The following is a 20595-nucleotide window of genomic DNA, read 5'->3' on the forward strand; positions in this document are numbered from 1 at the left end:
TGTTACCGCTATTTCTCAAAAAGTGCTGAAGGGATCTTTCTCAAATTTCATATACAGGTTCCCCTAGGACCCTAGTTGTGCATATTGCATATTGGGACCGATCGGTCAACAAGATGACCGACAGGCGGTCATCTTGGATTTTGATACTTAAAAGTCTGTTACCGCTATTTCTCAAAAAGTGCTGAAGGGATCTTTCTCAAATTTCATATACAGATTCCCTTAGGACCCTAGTTGTGCATATTGCATTTTGGGACCGATCAGTGAACAAGATGGCCCACAGGCGGCCATCTTGGATTTTGATAGTTAAAGTTTGTTACCGCTATTTCTCAAAAAGTACTGAAGGGATCTTTTTCAAATTTCATATGTATGTTCCCCTAGGACCCTTGTTGTGCATATTGCATTTTTGGACCGATCGGTGAACAAGATGCACGACAGGTGGCCATCTTGGATTTTGATAGTTAAATTATGTTACCGCTATTTCTCAGAAAGTGCTGAAGGGATCTTTCTCAAATTTCATATACAGGTTCCCCTAGGACCCTTGTTGTGCATATTGTATTTTGTGACCGATCGGTCAACAAGATGGCCGACAGGCGGCCATCTTGGATTTTGATAGTTAAAGTTTGTTACCGCTATTTCTCAAAAAGTGCTGAAGGGATCTTTCTCAAATTTCATATACAGGTTCCCCTAGGACCCTTGTTGTGCATATTGTATTTTGTGACCGATCGGTCAACAAGATGGCCGACAGGCGGCCATCTTGGATTTTGATAGTTAAAGTTTGTTACCGCTATTTCTCAGAAAGTGCTGAAGGGATCTTTCTCAAATTTCATTGTAGGTTCCCCTGGGGCCCTAGTTGTGCTTAGTACCTTTAAGGACTTATGCATAATGCCTTTCGGGACTGATCGGTAAACAAGATGGCCAACCGGCCGCCATCTTAGATTTCATTGTTGAAGTTTGTTACCACTATTTCTTAGAAAGTACTATAGCGATCTGTCTCAAATTTTATATGTAGTGTGTTTGAAAAAGTCTGAAAAGCAGGGAAAAGATCCCTCTTTCTATTGTCAAACATAGATCATTCTTTGGTTTGGTTTGTTTAGTTTTACGTCCTATTAACAGCCAGGGTCATGTAAGGACGTGCCAGGTTTGTTGGTGGAGGAAAGCCGGAGTGCCCGGAGAAAAACCACCGGCCAGCGGTCAGTACCTGGCAACTGCCCCACATAGGATTCGAACCCGCATCCCAGAGGTTGAGGGCTTGTGGTAATATGTCGGGACATCTTAACCACTCGGCCACCGCGGCCCCAACATCATTCTTTGGTGGGCGCCAAGATCCCTCTGGGATCTCTTGTTATTATATCAATTAGTCAAATGAATATTTACATAATACAGGGTATTAGACGTATGACCATCATTAAATATAAATGCGCATCGGTCTACTGTACAAAAAAGCGCCCGAATGTCACTTCTTTCTTTTAATCTTAATGGTAGCTGGAAATATTTCAGTTATTAGATGTATTCTTTTTTTAAAACAAACCTTTTTTTAAACAGAAAGATTTTCTAATTCTACTTATTTTCTATTGTAATTCCTGAATTTTAAAACCTTAGTAGATAACTAATCATAATTACTAAAAGTGGACAACGCATTTTGACTGCATTAGGAAGTTTACATCTGCAGAGAAATTTTAACTGTGTAATATGATTTACTCTTTACTTTTTTATTTGTTTATGTTTGGTTTGCTTGATTATGATCCTTATTTGATTGACGTGAGCGGTATGTTTATCTTTCTCCTATATCTTTGCATTCTTTTTATTTTGTCGTTTCAACATTTTAATTTATTCGATTAACACTACCTCCCCAAACCCTACCCACCTATTTACTTAGTATTACCTACCCACCCATCAAATACCTACCTATCTATCTATCCAGTCAACATACCTACCTATCGATCTACATACCAAACTACCTTCCTTCCTACCTACCTACTTACATGATGTACCTACCTACCTAACCAACACACCTGCTAACCTACTTAGCCAAAGACACACTTGCCCACCCACCTCTCTCTACAAATGGTCTAACTATATCCACGTATTTCGCTTCTGTTTCAATAAGAGAGTACTATTTGTAGCTTACGATCCCAGCCAACTACAAAATAATAATAATACCGTTATAAGTTTAAAAATTATAAACAGTTTTAAAGCAAAATATATATGGCTGACACTGTTTTTTCGTATGTTGAACCCTTGCAAGCAAACTATAGGTACATGTATAGCAAGTTAAAGACTGATAATTCCCCAATCTAGTTTCTTTCACATCTCAATTTTTTATATCTTAGTTTTGACTACCGGGACGCTACCCAAATTGGAACACTGTTTGAAGATAATTGTGGACATTTTCTAACGTGTGCTTTAATCCAGATTTTTCTCTTAACTTTCCACAAATAGATGCCTTCAATTTTAATTTCACGATTTGTTTACTTGTTGGCAGTGCATATATTTTGAAATAGAGAGATTTGAAGCATGCCCGGTCCAGCCCTGTGTTTCAGCAAGTTCGAGTAACCAAAATGGAACACCTCCTAAATATAAATTGATCGAAAAATATCTAGACATCATTAAACATGTTTGAAATCACTGAAAAAAAGTTCAAACATTTTTTAGTTTATGTAAGTCACATATCTGTCAAAAATATCCCATTAAGCAATTGATTTTCTTCTTTTAACATATATGGTGTTTTTAGAGTTGTAGCACGACGTCGTTTCCCGAATTGTTTCACAATTTCATTATTTGTATGTTTAGATAGAGATAATAAGCAACAGGAAAGAAAATGACATCTAAAAAATTGTCACAGTTACTATTCAGCACCTTAATTTTTGTTCAGAACAGTTAGTGTTGGTTAAGATTGTAAACTGAAAATTCTGTATCATATATTTCAAAAGTGCTTCATTTTGGGTAGCGTTTCAATTTGGGTAGCGTCACGTTAAACTTTTGGCAAGGTCAATTATATCATGTATATGATTAAAGGATGGTTTACGGTTTGGCTCTAATTTCACGAACTGGAACCAATGTATATTCTTACAATATTTTTTTTAATATATTTGATGTGAAATATTAAATTTCTTAATGCTGTAAAGTCGAAAAATGCATTTTTGAAAGGACGATCTTATTATTTGTGTTTATTATGAAATGTGTTTTTTAAACAAGCAGAAATGTTTGTTTTATTTTGTATTTGATTTTTTTTTATATATATATTGGAATTTATATATATATATATATATATATAATTTAATGGAACTCGGTTAATACGAACTCGAAGGGAACAGGATAAAATCTCGAGTTATCCGAGTGTTCGAATTAAGCGAATTCTCATGTTTACTGACTATCTCTTTACTTGGTATATATAGACCAGTTCCATGACGTAAAACGATCTGGAAAAGAGAGATGTTAAAATCGCCGATGGTAATAGCAAAATTATAACAAGAAAACCTAAATAAATATTTTGAAATACCGTTCTACAGCAGATTTATGAAAAACATATCGGCATTTTCGGCGATCTCGTTGTCCAAAAAATCTCATTTCGAGTTATAAGAACATTTTATGTATGATTTTTGTCATTCAGACCCAAAATTTACTTCATATTATCCGAGTTCTTCGAGTTTTCCTAATTCGAATTATCCGAGTTCTTTAAACAAAGATAAAGGGGGAATTCGGTCGGGACCGTCAAAGTACTTCGTATTAAGCCGGGTTGTCGAATTATCCGAGTTCGTATCAACCAAGTTCCACTGTATTGGAATATTTGAATGATAGTATTACAATTTGTTTTTTATCTTTGGAGGTTTTTAACCGAGTATTGTTTAAGGATGTTTTGCTTTTCCTGTTTTTTATTTTCTTTGAATGTCGTTTTGAACAGTTTGATGTGATAACTGTTTATTTATGATAACTGATTTTATTTATCAATTGAGTTGAAGGTGTGACAGCAGAATTTTTATGTTGGTCAAAAATCGTATATAACCGGTATGACCTCATTTCCGGTTAAAAAAGTTATTTCTCGTTAACGGATGAATTTCTTTGATTTTTGGATATGTTTTGTGAAATTATATAAAAATGGAATAAACTGCTGTTGTAAATCGTAACATTCCAATTGGAAATAAGAGTAAAAGTTTAAAATTGCAATTTTTCGAAAACAAATCATTAAAACATCTTCCCAAAAACTAAAAGGTCTAGAGACTTGTTATTCCGCGTGTACCATGCTACATAAAAAACGTCATAGGCCAATCAGTTTAATTTTCTAAACTCTACTTCTTGAATTACGTATTTGTTATTATTATTATATTGATTGCTGCATTTTAGATACATATATTTGAGGTATAGTGTACATGTATATATTTTGATACTGTTCCGCTGTTGTAAGTTTTATTATTTGTAATGATAAGAAAAAATTGACATACGATATTAAAGTTATATGTGCCGTAATTTTCATAGTCACGAATCAAGAAGAGTTTTTAATATGTTATTCAACTCCAAAAGTTACCAACATTTTGAGAATTACAATACTTTCAATGTATAGGTTTTAATTTTACAAGTACAAAAACGAATGAAAATTATATTTGGCAGTACTGCCTAAAAGCATTATATTAACATCTTCAGTGTAATGAAATGAGTACATACGGTCAGACCATGGAGCCATCTTGGTGTCCACAATTTCATTGCACATTTTTACAGTATTAATATTAGTAATTGTAAAGTGATTTCTGAAGATATATTTCCATCTAAACATGTATAAGGCATAACAAACAAGAATTTCACAGTGCATAACCAATGTGATCTAACTAACGTTTTTAAGGCATTACATATGATTGTCTGTCCATTTGAATGATTTTCACAGCTTTATGCATTAAAACTTATGGTTTTAAATAGATAATTGAAGAAAAATAACATGTCCAAATTTTCGACCAGTTACGGCGCATATAATTTTAAGATAATTATACGGTGACATTATATGTGTTTTTTATTTAGCTGCAAAAACAGTAAATTAGAAGTTGACAATATGTTTTGTTCATGATATCGGGATAACATGTCAAAATCTAAAAACAAGTTTTATGAACTTTAAATTATATATTAAGTTTGTGTGTTATTATTGTTATGAAAAACAATTTTCTGAAAAAAATGGCAGAAATGTTTGGGGTTATTTTGTTTACTTTTTTTAATTGAAATGCATCTTTCGATACTTTGACATTTTCAATTTGTAAAAATAGCGGAAACACTTGAATGATATTAATACATTTTTTTTCTCTATCGATGTTTCAATCCAATTAGTTTTTACGAATGTTTTGCTTTTGAAGTTTTTTATTGTCTTTGTATGTCGTTTGGTAAGTTTGATGTGATAACTGGTTATTTACTAATACTAATGGACCGCGTTGGCCAAGATGGCCGACATCTTACCACAGGTCCTCCACCTCTGAGTCGCGAGTTCCAATTCCATAACGGGCAGTTGCCAGGTATTGACCGCTGGTCGTTGGTTTTCCATCACACCTGGCACGTCCTTAGATGACTCTGACTCTTGGTAGGACGCAATACTAAAAACAAACCAAATTATTTATTCTATTTTTTTTTATATAAATTGTAAACTGGTGTCCCGTCCTCAAGTATGGCACGTAAAGCTAACGTATTATCAATTTAAAGATATTTGAGTCTGTAGATAGCCTTTGGAGAGATAACCATTTACGGTAATTACGAAATTTATATTATATTTTCCATCACCTATTACTTGTTTCATAAGTAACAGTAGGCTAACCAAGCAAGCGTTAAACGCACTATAACGTATAGTCGGTTATCTTTGCGGGGCTACATTTTCGCGATTTGATCTACATTTACAAGTGAGAAATGTTTTAGTGATTTTAATTTTTGTGATATGACTCTAAGTTTATATATGATTCAATTGTTTCCTAACTGTACGGTAGGTGTGATGACATCGACTCATGTATTTTCAATGTTGAAAATAAGTGTTTGATAATGATAACTGATTGAGAAACATATATTTGAGGTACAGTTTATATGTTTTGATAATGTTAATGCTCCGCTTGCGTACGTTTTATAAAGAAATCATATCCGAAATAATAAGAAAAAAAAAACAACACTAACGGTGATGTTTTGATTTAGCCCCAATTACAATAAATTAGAAATTGACAGTATGTTTGTTCATTATATCGGGATTACATGTCGAAATCCACTGGCAAGTTTCAATAAGTTTTAATTACATCAAGTTTGTGTGTTATTTTCTTTTTAATAAATATAATTTCTTCAGAAAATTTAGATGCGTTGTTTATTTTATGTATCTTTAGCCTATACCGAGATATCAGAGACAGCTCGGCGATAACGTCATAGGTGAAGTTTGACCTTTTCTCGGCATTGGATTGAACTCCGGCTGGTGTAGGTGGATGGCAATACAGAATGCATGATTAGTGTCTCATAATACAAGGTTTATATTGGTGCGAGACTTTTCCGAGTCATCTCGGCTTTCCGTGTGTGTCTAGCACTAAAATAAAACTTGTATTGTAAGATATTAACCGTGTGATCTGTTTATCCTGCAACCATTATAACATTCAAAACGAAAGCAAATTGCCAGTTATTTACTTGGTTTCGTTGGAAAATATTCATCACTAAACCGAATGAGAGTGTACTCTTTTTTACTACGGTAACCGCTGGAAATATATAAGAGCATTCGCAAACGGTACCAGAAATTATATTCAGTGTGTAATATCACTGAAACAATATGAACATACTCAAAAAACAATAATTACCCATCAAATAATTCTTTTACAATACATAACTTTGCCATGAGCCAAGAAAAAGACGACACCGCCGTACGAGAGTTTCAATATCGTAAAAATGATGTCATTCCGGTGAATGTGACAGAAAAATATGAAAGGACTATATATGGTTGGGCCCTTTTTTGGCCTCTAAATTTGTCAAATGTTCAAACCTGTTATTTAGTGATTGAATCGTTGAATATCGATTTTCTAGTATATACCGGATACAATAGGTATGATGATTATGTAAAGTTGCAATTATAGTTGTTATGGTAACCCTCATAAATATGCTTACATTATAAAAACAAAATTCATCAAAAAACCATAGAGCGCATCCTTGAACAAGCTCATATTACTCCTAAAGATACATCCGATCGAGGTGCTTACATATTCTGAATAAATGTTGTTTGATCAAGATTACGCTCTATTGTTTCTGAGACAAAAACTGTCAAAATTAGATAAAAAACGACAAACTTAATATATGCATATTTCGGATGGTACCGTAGCAATTAAAGTTGCAAAACTAGAAAAAAAAACTTTATTACATTGAAATTAGCATCATTCATCGATCACTCGATTTTGCCATCACCATCACTATCCATACATGATGTGCCATTATATTCAACATTAAAAACTACATAATTAATCAATGCAAATACACTGTATTACAACTATAGATTTGATTTGTACATATTCAAAATTCACCTTTAATAATGATACACTACGTGTTCCATTAAGAATGCGCTGAGTCAAGGTGTGCAATTAATATTGCTTATGTAATACTTTATTATATCTACTTATAATGTTGTAAATTTTGTTTTGGGTCGCATGTAAAACAGAACTTTTCACGTCATTTTGTCACTATGAGATTTATATTATTACGTTATAGTAACTTTCGTCATAACTACATTTACGTACTTAATGTGAACATACATTAATGTCCACAGATTGAGAAGAGTTTCTGCTGGTAAATAACACTGTTTATTCATGTTTAAATCTACATGACCGAGTGACCTTGACCTGGACCTTTCCATATTGGATCATCGTTTACCTACGCAACCTAGAATCGGAAGTCGTCTTCTGTACACTGTTGTCGGATAGATAATCAATTCAAATTGTGACAGAGACGCTATAAGATCAGCAATTCATAATCTTTATAAAAACTAGACAAAATGCTCTACAAATATGAAAAGTAAAAAAATATAAAAAATCCAGTAAAAAAGTGACTAATTTAGCCTTTCCACCACATTACCATTACAAAGTTATCCCCCTTGCGTTTCGGTATTGATTGTAAGATCATGTCTGTTAGAAAAACGTATGTCATTTTCTCTGAAAAATATTAACTTAGAACAAGACATAACAAGCTGTACCTACATACAAGGTAAATTATACAGAATTCTGCCTCCAAGGAGTGTCTCCCGAAACATTAACCATTTATATACTGGACGCATTAATTAGAGTCCGTCTTTAAAAGAAATAATGAAGGAAAACTTTCCGTACAAGTATACATGGATGTACAGGCAGAGGGGGCAGTTTTCTGGTCCTCTCTAACATATATGGTAATGTACAATATGCCAGTATCTGGTCTTTTTGTACAGGTTCATATCCAGGATATATGTGGACATATAATTTCAATGTAGTATTTGCATAAGATGTTAACAAAACCAATATTGTGATATTATGAATACAACTTGTATATCATAACAAAAATTGACGGAGCACAATTTCGACAGAAAATTCTAATCTAAACCTTCGGACCAACGACACAAGGAGTGCATATAATAATTGTGTTTTAGCAATTTGATAATGATAGGAAGTAACAAAGGAAGACTCATGCCCTATCTGAGTCTCGTCTCGATATCCTGACATGATCATAGTGACAAATTGTCATTTATGATTTGAATACCCGGATTGCATTGCATAAGTATATATAATTATAATTATAAAAACTAATATGTAAACAATTCTGCCTTCACTAGCGCTTTTGCAACTACCCCTGTTCTTCAAATAGATAATAAGTAGATAGGTGCATGATATCAAGGACATACTACATTTATTTATTCTAATTATCATCAACGGCGTACAATTTCGCCAGGAAAGAAATTCAAATCTAAACCTTCGGATCACCAACAAATCGAAAATTTGATACCATAGAGATATTGTTTTGACGCACAGTCCGGCTTTGAAAAATACAGAAATAAAAAGAATATCAAACTAAACATAGCTCACATACATTTATTCAATGCTGATGATTGGGTTTTTAAACGCTCTTCTTGCCTAATATTCATACTAAGCTGACGACGAAAACGATATATAAAGAAGAAACGTCCGGTTGCCGACGTCATCATTTTTCGCGTACCTCATAATCACTTTACCCTCGAGTTGAGTGTTCGCTGTGTGAGGAAGGCTCTGGGTTCCGTCCCCTACAAACCATGGTCTAAAACTCGTAGCTTTTGTTCTTGCATTGAGGTCAGCATTTAAAAGGACATGAACCTATGTAAACCCTGAAAGTTTGAATAAAATACATGTCGCATAATAATGTACCTTATCTAATATATATCAATTCTTTTGCAAATATGTCAAATAAAAAGAAAGGAAATTCCATCGTTCTGTTTCTTGCACTAGTGTGGTTTTGTCGGCCGATTGCAATAATAATATGTAACGTAACCTCCAACGATGCCCTCCGTAAATTCAGTGCATAAAAATAAAATGTCCGAACGAAAACGCACGATAAGGTTCAGCAAGAAGGCAAATGAAGATGTGTCGCTGAAACAGGAGCAGTCTCCCACTTTATACTTGCGTGATAATAGATGAGTACTTAAGACAAGAATCTCCCATTGTTGGGCAACTTTTGTGTGACTCGATTAATATAATTTTAAGGATACAAAAAGTTAGTTTAAAGAATATAAAAATATGGCTTATACTTTACATGGCAACGATCGCATTTTCAAAAAGCTTCTAAGTGTATGGAAGTTCCTTACCGTGAAACTGGTATCCGAAGTATGTGTTGTTTATTGGCAGGCTTTTGCTTTGTAGTTTAAAAAATATAATTTTTAATATTTTCCAAATGTTTCAGATTAGTACAATAATGTACTCTTCACGTTTTTCTGATGTTAAATATAACCAATCATTGGTATGAAATCATCAATATTTACATTTCCGTTTTCTCTTTCTTCTATAACCTTACTAACCGGGCAATCGTTTACACTTGCGTAAACGCAGGGGGGTGCTGCGCAAGAACAACGAAACAATGACTTCCCCCCTTATGTGAATGCGCATCCGGTTAGGCCAAAATATATGCCATGACAAAGGTTCCGTACCAACTCAGTTTGAATGCAATGAAAAGCATTGTGTTAATATTAAAAAATAAAAAAAATGAAAACATGAATTTATTGTGGAACTACATTTTATTTACTCACGGAACTTGACACATTTTCCCGCCAAATTGGAGCCAGCTGTTTCGCGATTCCATCAATTACTCAGCTGTTCCACCAATCGTATAACGTTGAAAAAACACTAAATTTAAATACAATGGTCGGTCGAAATGTAAATATAAGGAATGTTTTTAATTTTTTGTTGCTTACTGGTGTGTAAACTGCATTTTTTGTACAGATATTTCAACATGACATGACGCGCGTCATTTAAAATATCTGTACAAAAAATGCAGTTTACACACCAGTAAACAACAAAAAATAACAATCATTCCTTAAATAAACATCCAAAATCACACTTAAGGTAGTTTCAAGTTTCAAGTTTCTTTATTAGTTCTCTTTGACAAATACATTGTATAGAGAAACATAATATATAAATATCAATTTCAAAAATTTGACAAGTAGAAAATATGTACATATAAGGAAGGACAAATCATAAATTCTTTTGGAAAATAACCTTGATAAATTTTTACATAAATTTCTTAATGTTTTAATATTAACAGAATTCATAAGTAGTGAGAATTTTAGAATATTTGGTTGCGTATAGTAGTACTTGTTAATATATAAACTTCTTTCCAGCGTAAAAAATGGACATTTTAGTAAATAATGAAATTCATCACCAATATCGTTTGTATCACAAAAAGGACAAATTCTGTTTTGATATTCTATATTATTCCACCTACCAGTTTCAACAATAAATTCATGGTTTCTTGTTCTTAATTTACACATTAATAATCTTTCGTTTATCATTCAATAATTCAAGATATTTTTCAAAATTACACTCTTTTTTATATATTCTATAGCATACTGACATTGAAGAATGAAAAACGTCATGATTCCATTTCTGTAAAAATTGGTCGTATAATATTTGTTTAACTTGCGCTTTTATCCATTGTGGATTCAAATTATTTTGCTGCAAATTCCATATATATATAAGACCACACTCATTTAAAATGTTTTGTATAAAAGTTAAGTATGGAACTGCTCTGTTTTCGTTTGTAAATACATGGTTTAGCATATGATTCAATATAACATTCATTTTACTTTCTTTAAATATCATCATAGTCGACCAGTAGTTAATCATCTTTATTTTTATATCAATTATAAGTGGTCTTGTACCCAATTCTCCATAAACCATGTAGTTTGGTGTACTTTTCTTCAAACCAAGAAGTAGTTTACAAAATTTTAAATAAAATTGTTCAATAGATTGCATATTTGAAAAAACCCCATATCTCACAACCATATAACAGAATTGGTTTCACTATTTTTTCAAATAAATCAAAAATACACTTCGTCGATAGATTTAACTTTCTACCTTTTTCAAAACATCATACATAGCAATTGATGCTTTTTTTAATATTCTGTTTAATAGCGTCTTTAAACGAGGCTGTTCTTGAAAAAACAGTACTTAAATACGTGAAATTATTCACACATTCAATAATATCATTTTCGAATTTAAAGACTTGTCTATTTACAAATCTTCCTTTAGAAAACACCATACACTTTGTTTTGTCACTATTTACTCTTAATTTCCATCGATTACAAAATTCACTAAAAATATCAAGCTAGTTTTGTAGATCAGTTGGGCTATCAGAGAACAAAATTGTGTCATCTGCGTATAACAAAATAAAAAGCTTTATATATATACGAAGTTCCGTTTCAAACTTATTGCTGAGACATTCAATTCCTTTAATATTGTTTAATGATAAAAAGTTTTCTACGTCATTGAGATATAGACTAAAGAGAAAAGGCGATAGATTTTCACCTTGTCTCAAACCAATATCACAAGGAAAAAAATTCGAATTTTGACCATTTATGTTAATTTTAGACTTAATTCCTTGATACATATTATATATAATATTGTACATTTTACCATTTACATTATCAATTAATAACTTTTTCCACAAACCTGTTCTCCAAACTTTATCAAGAGGCTTTCTCGAAGTCAATAAATACACAGTAGAGTTTTTTTCTTTAACATGTTTGTAAGGGAGATTAATGAGTAAAATACAAAAATGTTGTCTAGTGCTGAATAGTTCTTTCGGAACCCAGCTTGGTTTTCAGATATGATATTGTATTTTTCGGAGTACCTTTGGAGTCTTTCATTTAATATACATGTGAATAGTTTTCCAAGACAACTAACCAGCATAATGGGTCTATAGTTTTTTGGATTATCAACTGAACCTTTATTTTTATAAATTGGTATTATAGTACCCTCTAACCACTTTTTTGGCATCTTTCCGCTATCAAAAATGAAATTAAACAGTTTAACATAGAGATTTATCATTTTTGGAGCAGAGTGCTTGATATACTCATTTGTTATTTTATCATCCGCGCATGTTTTATTAGATTTAAGGAGCTTAATGGCTCTTTCAACTTCCTCCCTATTTATGACATTGTTTATTTCTTGGTTATGCTGAAAAGGAGGTAATTCTTACAAACTCTGCTCATTTCCATCATCATCATCATTTGTAGCAACATTACAGTCTTTAAAATAATTAAAAATATTTTCAAGTGAAATATGTGTTTTGGATTTTTGCTTAATACAGTTAGTGTGTGACTGGTTTGCACGTTCACAGAATAATGTAACCGGGTGGGGTGTTTTTTCATTGTCTTTGATGGTATGCTCGAGTAAGATAACACTGTTAAAATACATTTTCAAAAACATTTATTTTTCAGACCTATAGAAATTCATACCAACAACACATTGTACAGAGGAGATGTCGTCCTGAGATGACCCTAGGTGTCAATAGGGTATTAAATAGTGAATTTTCGGTGTCGATGAAACCTTCATTTTATAAGGCTGCGATTCCTGTAAAATAAATAAAGATAGTGGAGTAAAGCACATGCTCTCTAGTATTAGTTAAGTTATATGGATATTGTTGTTACGCTAACAATCTTATTGGTTATGATGCTCAATTATATATAAAAACAGCATTTTAATGTCAATTGTCTAAATTCTCGAGCGAAGACGATCTTACATGTGTAAACAAAACTTACTAAATGACTTTTTATCTACGAATCTGATATTTTCTATTCATGTGGAATTTTACATTGTATATTTGTTATCCATTTTATAAATGGATCATATCCTATGTTGAATTAATAAATAAAAGTCTAAATAAATCAACAACTTATCTAACGGCTACAAAATCATATTTTTCAACCAGTTTCTTAAACTTAATGATTTATAAGTTATACTTGGCCGATAGAATTATGAAATCATAGTAATTATTAAAATCTAGTCATCGTGGCTTCATTGCCAGTAGGACAGCTATGGTGTTCGTGTTGTTTTCGATGAAGTCTTCAGTCAATGTCAACATGTTTACAAGCAATTGGTGTTAACATACACAACTAATACTTAAAAATCTAAAGCACTGTATGCTTGTTTTTAATCGCGGTGAAATTATTCTGTTAAGCCCGCTCCAAAATAAAAATCGAGGATGTTGTGAATGAGATATTACCTGCAACTACTTAAGCCGATATTTTCAGGAACTCCATTAAGACCGTATCGCCTGGAGAATCAGAGATGCCCGATTCGACATACAATGTAAGAATTAGAAAGGAGGAAACAGAAGATGTTATAACATTATTAAACCCGCATCACCAGGGACAACATATGCTGAGATGATTTCGTTGAGTTTGTTCAGGCTACATTCCAAGGAGAAACGACGATGTTGTGAATAAGATAAATTTTGAATCTTCTTAAGTCCCCATCGCCAGGAGAATTACATAAGGTTTGGGACTTCGATGATTTCGTAAACCAAGTTGAACTATCATCGACAGGAGAAACACGTACGCATCTCCAGGGGAAGTAATGTTGTGCAGAATAGAGAGGTGCCGAGTAATCCGTCCGTCTGCTTCCCCGGGAGACATAAGTTTGTTGGAACTAGTTCTGCATGCATCGCGACACGAGATCGAGATGGCTCAATAGGGTTGAACATCACATTGAGAAACAGGGAGGCTGAAAAATGCTTTAGATGAATTCATTAAATTAAAGCATCGACATGAGATAAGCTGAAAATAAGATAATTTCGTAGATTTCGTGTAAATGGAATCTCCAGCAAAAACAGAGTGATTGAAAAAAAAAGCGATTATTTCTGGTGCCGCTAGACGAAATATAAAAAAGTGATTTCGTTGAACACATTAAGTCCGAAATATCGAATCTGAAATTAATTATTTTGCTCTTTTCAAGGCAATGTGACAAGAAAAATATGATGGAATCTCAAGGAGAAACAGACAGATTGAGAACGAGGTTATTTCATGGAACGCGTCAAGTCCGCATCCCAAAAATAACCATGGAGGAAATAAAACCGGAGATTTCTTATCTTCTAATACCGTTATATCCTGGAGAAACAGAGTTTAAGAAAGAGATTAATATCTTGGAAGTCGTTAGCTGCTTCGAGCGGTAAAACATCGATGTTGTGAATGAGATAGTTTCTGAAACTCCTAAGATAATGTCTTCTGGAAATTATTAAGCCCGTTATAAGCCAGGATAATAAGGAATATGGTTTTTGAAACGTAAGAATATTTATCAAACTGTGACCAACCATTGAATTAGTTTTGTGTCTCTTAATATTTCCAACTTTACTAACCATACGGAATGAATGTGACCACCCAAAAGTAGCAGAGGCGGCTTAACTACTTCTAAACCATAAACTTTGTGGATATAAAAGACCGCATCCAGTTCATAGCACGGAGCTCATGGCCTTAAACATTCCAAATGATCAGGTCACGAGGCTACTAGGTTGCAGCATCCGCACATGTATATAACCTCCTTCGACACGTACAGTCGGGTAATGCTACCATCAGGAGACAACCTAGCGAAGTATTATAAGAAAGCACTGACCAGAAGTTTATCGTTTTGACAAAAAGGTCACAGTTTAACTAGTATTCTTCACAAGATCATATAGTTTAACTCGCCATGAGAACACATAAGTGTCAAAACACAACACAACATACTAAAAAGTAAAGATGTTCAGAATGAGATGATTTCGTAGATCCAATTAAAACAGAAGAAAAAGAAACATTGATAAATGACGTAACCTTATAATTGTAATTGACCCGCAAAACACTGATGTTGTGCATGACTTATTTTCTGACACTCCTTATCCAATATCATTGACCTCCTTGAGCCCGTATAGCCGGGGGAAATCAGAGATGCTGATAAATGAAAGGATTTCGTTAAATTTCGTTCACCTGTATCGAACGAAAAAAAAGGGGATGTTGAGATGGTTGGTGATTTCGTTAAACTTGTTCAGCCGAAATGGACATAAGAATTACGGATGTAAAGCTGAGATGATTTCATCAAACTCATTAAACCCACATCGCCAGATAAAATCCCAATGTTCTGAAGGATAGTTTCTGCAACTCCTAAGCCAATATATTCTTGACCTCATAAAGCCTGCATCGACAAGAAAATAAGAGTTGTTGAAAATGAGATGATTGTGTTGAACTTAAGATGATGAGAGCGACTCATTTCTGGGAACTTCATAATCTGCAATTATCTAAAACTACCTTACACCCGTAACGCCGATAGAAACAGAATTGCTGATAGAAATGCTGCATATTTTTGATATTTTAGTCAGATACTAGAATACAAAGACAAATTGAATCTACTTATTATGTTTGTGTTTGAAAATGTATTAAATACCTCTCCATCTGAGTTGATAAACATTGCTGATTTAAAATGCTTTGTTTTTTTTTTATATCTTGCTGGGAATGGCTGATTTCGAAAACAGATTAAGTAAATTTTTTTTTTTTAAATAATATACTTTATCAACCAAAAAAAAAACACCCATACGCCATCTTAATTAATTGATCATTACTAAATTGATCATAAATAATAAAACATAATTGACATTGTGCTGTGCAAATGAAATATGACTATATCTGGATTTTGATTAATAAATAAAAAAAATATTTTTTTTTAATAGGGATCTTAGTAGGTTTTTTTTTTATTTATCAACATCAAACATTGATGTATTTTGGACATTTTAACCAGAAAATAGTACAGACAAAGTTACTATCTACATTATTAATGTGCCAATAAATAATTATGATTTGTGAAAAAATGAGGTAAAATGTCTCTTAATTAGATGATTAACAGGCAAATAATGAAGTCGCTTGTTATCGCTTCCCCCTCGATAAATGTAAAGCTTATACAATTGAATTCAACAAAAATTTCGATTATAAAACAAAAGTTATTTGTGCATAATTAAGACACGTCGAGAAAATGAGACTAATAAATTCGTCGTGATCATTTTGCTTTCGTCGTCCATGTAAGACAACTACTAGTTTAGTCATTTAATTTTTTATCACGAAATGTTTGTATACTAAGTAATCAGCCGGAAGGCGATGTTGATGATCACCTTTTAGGAATTGCAGATATATTCTGAGGTTATTAATTCAATGATGAAATCCTGTCTTGTTTTTTTATCTAACAATGAAGAACAAAACCCTTTATGTGTAATGTAACAAGTAGCAATATACAACATAATAAATAATGAACATCACTAGCATAATGATGATGAAGGTTTGTAAGTATATAAGATTACTTCTGAATTTCATATAATTAGTTTAGAAGTAATATTTTTAATTGATTTCTAGCTCAGTAGACTTATTCATCAGACAGTAGACGTATTGATGGAAACTTTTTAGGTGTTTCGGTAATGTGTCTGAAGGTTTTAATATATAATCTTGATTATATGATTGCTTTGTTTTTTTCATTAATCTAACACTGAAAATGACAAAAACCTTTATGTGTAATGTATTTAGTAGTAAAAAGAATAATCTATTATTATGTGGAACTGAATAAGCCTACTTCTGAAGTTTGTAATTAAATCTAGATATATTACTTTTCTAAATAGAATCTTTAAGGTAAAAATATAATAACATAAAAAATAATTTTCATTTTGATTTTTTAGTCAGATACTAATACAAAGACAAAAATTGAATCTACTTATTATGTTTGTGTTTGAAAATGTATTAACATACCTCTCCATCTGAGTTGATAAAACATTGCTGATTTAAATGCTTTGTTTTTTTTATCTTGCTGGGAATGGCTGATTTCGAAACAGCATTTAAGTAACATTTTCTTTTTTAAATTAATACTTTATCAACCAAATAAAAAAATAATCCATACGCCATCTTAATTAATTGATCATTAATAAATCGATCATAAATAATAAAACATAATTGACATTGTGCTGTGCAATGAAATATGACTATTTCTGGATTTTTTTAAATTAAGAAAATATTATTTCTTCTTAATAGGGATCTTAGTTAATTTTTATTTATCAACATCAAACATTAAATTATGTATTTTGACATTTTAAAATAAAAAATAATACAGACTAAAATTTACTATCATTATCAATGTACCAATAAATAATTTATGATTTTGTGAAATGATGAGCTAAAATGTTTCTTGATAAGATGATTAACCGGCAAATGATAATGTCGCTTGTTATCTCTCCCCCTAGATAAATATAAAGCTTATATGGTGAATTAATGAAATATTTTTATATTATTAAAAAAAACGTATTTGTGCATAATTGAAACACTGAGTAAAATGGGACTAATCAATTCGTTATCATTTTGCTTATCGTCGTCCATATAAAAGACAACTACTAGTTTGGTCATTGAATTTTTATCACGAAAATGTCTGTAGACTTTAATCAGAATAATAGGTTTGTTGAATCAATTTTTAGGAATTGCAGATATATTGTTTGGTTATTAATTCTGATGAAATTTTGTTGTTTTTTTTTAAATTTTCTATAAAAATATGCAATTTATAAACAAAATAAATCATGGTTTAAACAAATAAAAATAAATTTGGATATCACATGTGTTTTAATATGCATTAATTATATTTTTGAGATTTTGATGAATTACCATTCAACATGATAATTTAAATTTATAAAATTATAAAATTTAAAAATAATTTTTAAATAATGAATTATGATTTAAGGATTTACATATAAACTGATTCAATAAAAAATAAAAATAATTATTAGTTATCTTTTAAATTATGTATTTTTCTTTTATCAATTTGTAAAGAAATAGATTCATTTCCAAAAAAGTATGATTCAATATAATATTAAATTAACGATGAAAACTATTTTTTATTTTTATCAATATAAATACAATTAAAAATATGTTTGTTGTCTTTGTTTCAAAAAATGATTAACATTCAAATTTTTTGTTAATAATTGTGATTTAAAATGCTTTGTTTTTTTTCATATCTTGCTGGGAAATGGCTGATTTCGAAACAGATCGATAAATATACTTTATCAACCAAAAAAAATACTATTACGCCATCTTAATTAATTGATCATTACTTAATTGATCATTAAATATAAAATAATTTATTGTGCTGTTGCAAATGAAATATTACTATTTCTGGATTTTGATTAATAAAAAAAATATATTTTCTTCTTAATAGGGATCTTAGTTTTTTTTTTTTATCAACATTTAAAATTTGATGTATTTTGGACATTTTAACTAAAAAATAGTTCAGTACAGATGAAATTACTATTTATTTGCCAATAAAAATATTATATTTGTGAATGAAAATGAATGTAAAATTTTGATAAGATGATTAATGGCAAATGATAATGTCGCTTGTTATCTCTCCCCCTAGATAAATAAAATTATACATTGGAATTCATCAAATTTTTCATTATTATTAAAAAACAAAAACGTATTTGTGCATAATTATACAATGAGGAAATGGGACTATAATTCGTTATCATTTTGCTTTTCTGTCGTCCATATAAGAAACAACTACTGTTTCATTGAATTTTTATTTGTCTGTAGACTAAATAATCAGCCGGTAGGTGTGTTGATGATCAACCTTTTAGGAATTGCAGATATATTGTGAGGTTATTAATTCAATGATGAAATTTTTGTTTTTTTTTTTTTTATCTAAGAATGAAGATACAAAACCCTTTATGTGTAATGTAACAAAAAGCAATATACAACATAATAAATAATGAAATCATCACTAGCATAATGATGAAGGTATTGTAAGTATATATTTACTTTTATGAATTTTATATAATTAGTTTAGAAGTAATATTTTTTTTATTGATTTCTCTAGCTCAGTGTAGACTTATTAATCAGACAGTAGACGTATTGATGGAAACTTTTTAGGTGTTTCGGTAATGTGTCTGAAATAAAATATAATCTTTATATCATTTGCCTTAAATTAATTAAATATTAATAAATTAAATATTATAATGTAAGTTTAAAACATTTTAAAAATACTAATTAATATGATTTGGCAAAATTTTAACTTCTGAATTTTTATATTTAATCTAGATATATAAATTTTCTAAATAGGAATCTGTTGGTAGAATTTATTATTAAATCAAAAAATAATGCATTTTGATATTTTAAATCAGATACTAAACAAAGACAAATTTAATCTACTTATTATGTTTGTGTTTGAAAATGTATTATTAACATTAACTATCCTGAAATGGTTGATAAACATTGCTGATTTAAAATGCTTTGTTTTTTTTTATATCTTGCTGAAAATGGCTGATTTCGAAACAGTATTAAGTAACATTTTCTTTTTTAAACAAATATACTTTATCAACCAATAAAAATACTCCATACTGCATCCATCTTGATTATTATGATGATCATTAAATTGATCAAAATAATAAACATAAACATTGTGCTGTGCAAATGAAATATGACTTTTTCTTGGATTTTTATTAATAAATTAAGAAATAGTATTCTTCTTAATAGGGATCTTAGTAGGCATTGATCAATATCAAATTTTTGTATTTTTACATTTTAACTAAAAAATAGTACATTTACAACAAAACTTATTTCATTAATATAATGTACCAAAAATAATTATGATTAAATGAAATTTGAGTAAAATTCTCTATTAAATGATTAACCGGCAAATGATAATGTCGCTTGGCTATTCTCCCCTAGATAAATGTAAAGCTTATAGAATTTTAATTTAAAATTATTATCATTATTAAACAAAAAACGTATTTGTGCATAATTAATCACTGAGAAAATGGGAAATTATCAATTCGTTTCATCATTTTGCTTATCGTCGTCCATATAAAGACAACTACTAATTTGGTCATTGAATTTTTAATCACTGTGAATAAATAATCAGCCGGTAAGGCGTTTGATGATTTCAAAATTCAATTTTCTAATTGAGATATATTGTGAGGTTATCAATTGATAAATTTTTAACTATTTTTTTATCTAAAATGATTTAAAAAATAATTTGTAACAATGGCAATAACAAAATATAAAGATTAATTACTAGCATAATGATAATAGATGATGTAACCATTATTTGACTTATGAAATTTTTGATCACATTAAAT

Source organism: Argopecten irradians, chromosome 9, assembly GCF_041381155.1.
Source record: "Argopecten irradians isolate NY chromosome 9, Ai_NY, whole genome shotgun sequence".
In the NCBI taxonomy this organism is placed as follows: Eukaryota; Metazoa; Mollusca; class Bivalvia; order Pectinida; family Pectinidae; genus Argopecten; species Argopecten irradians.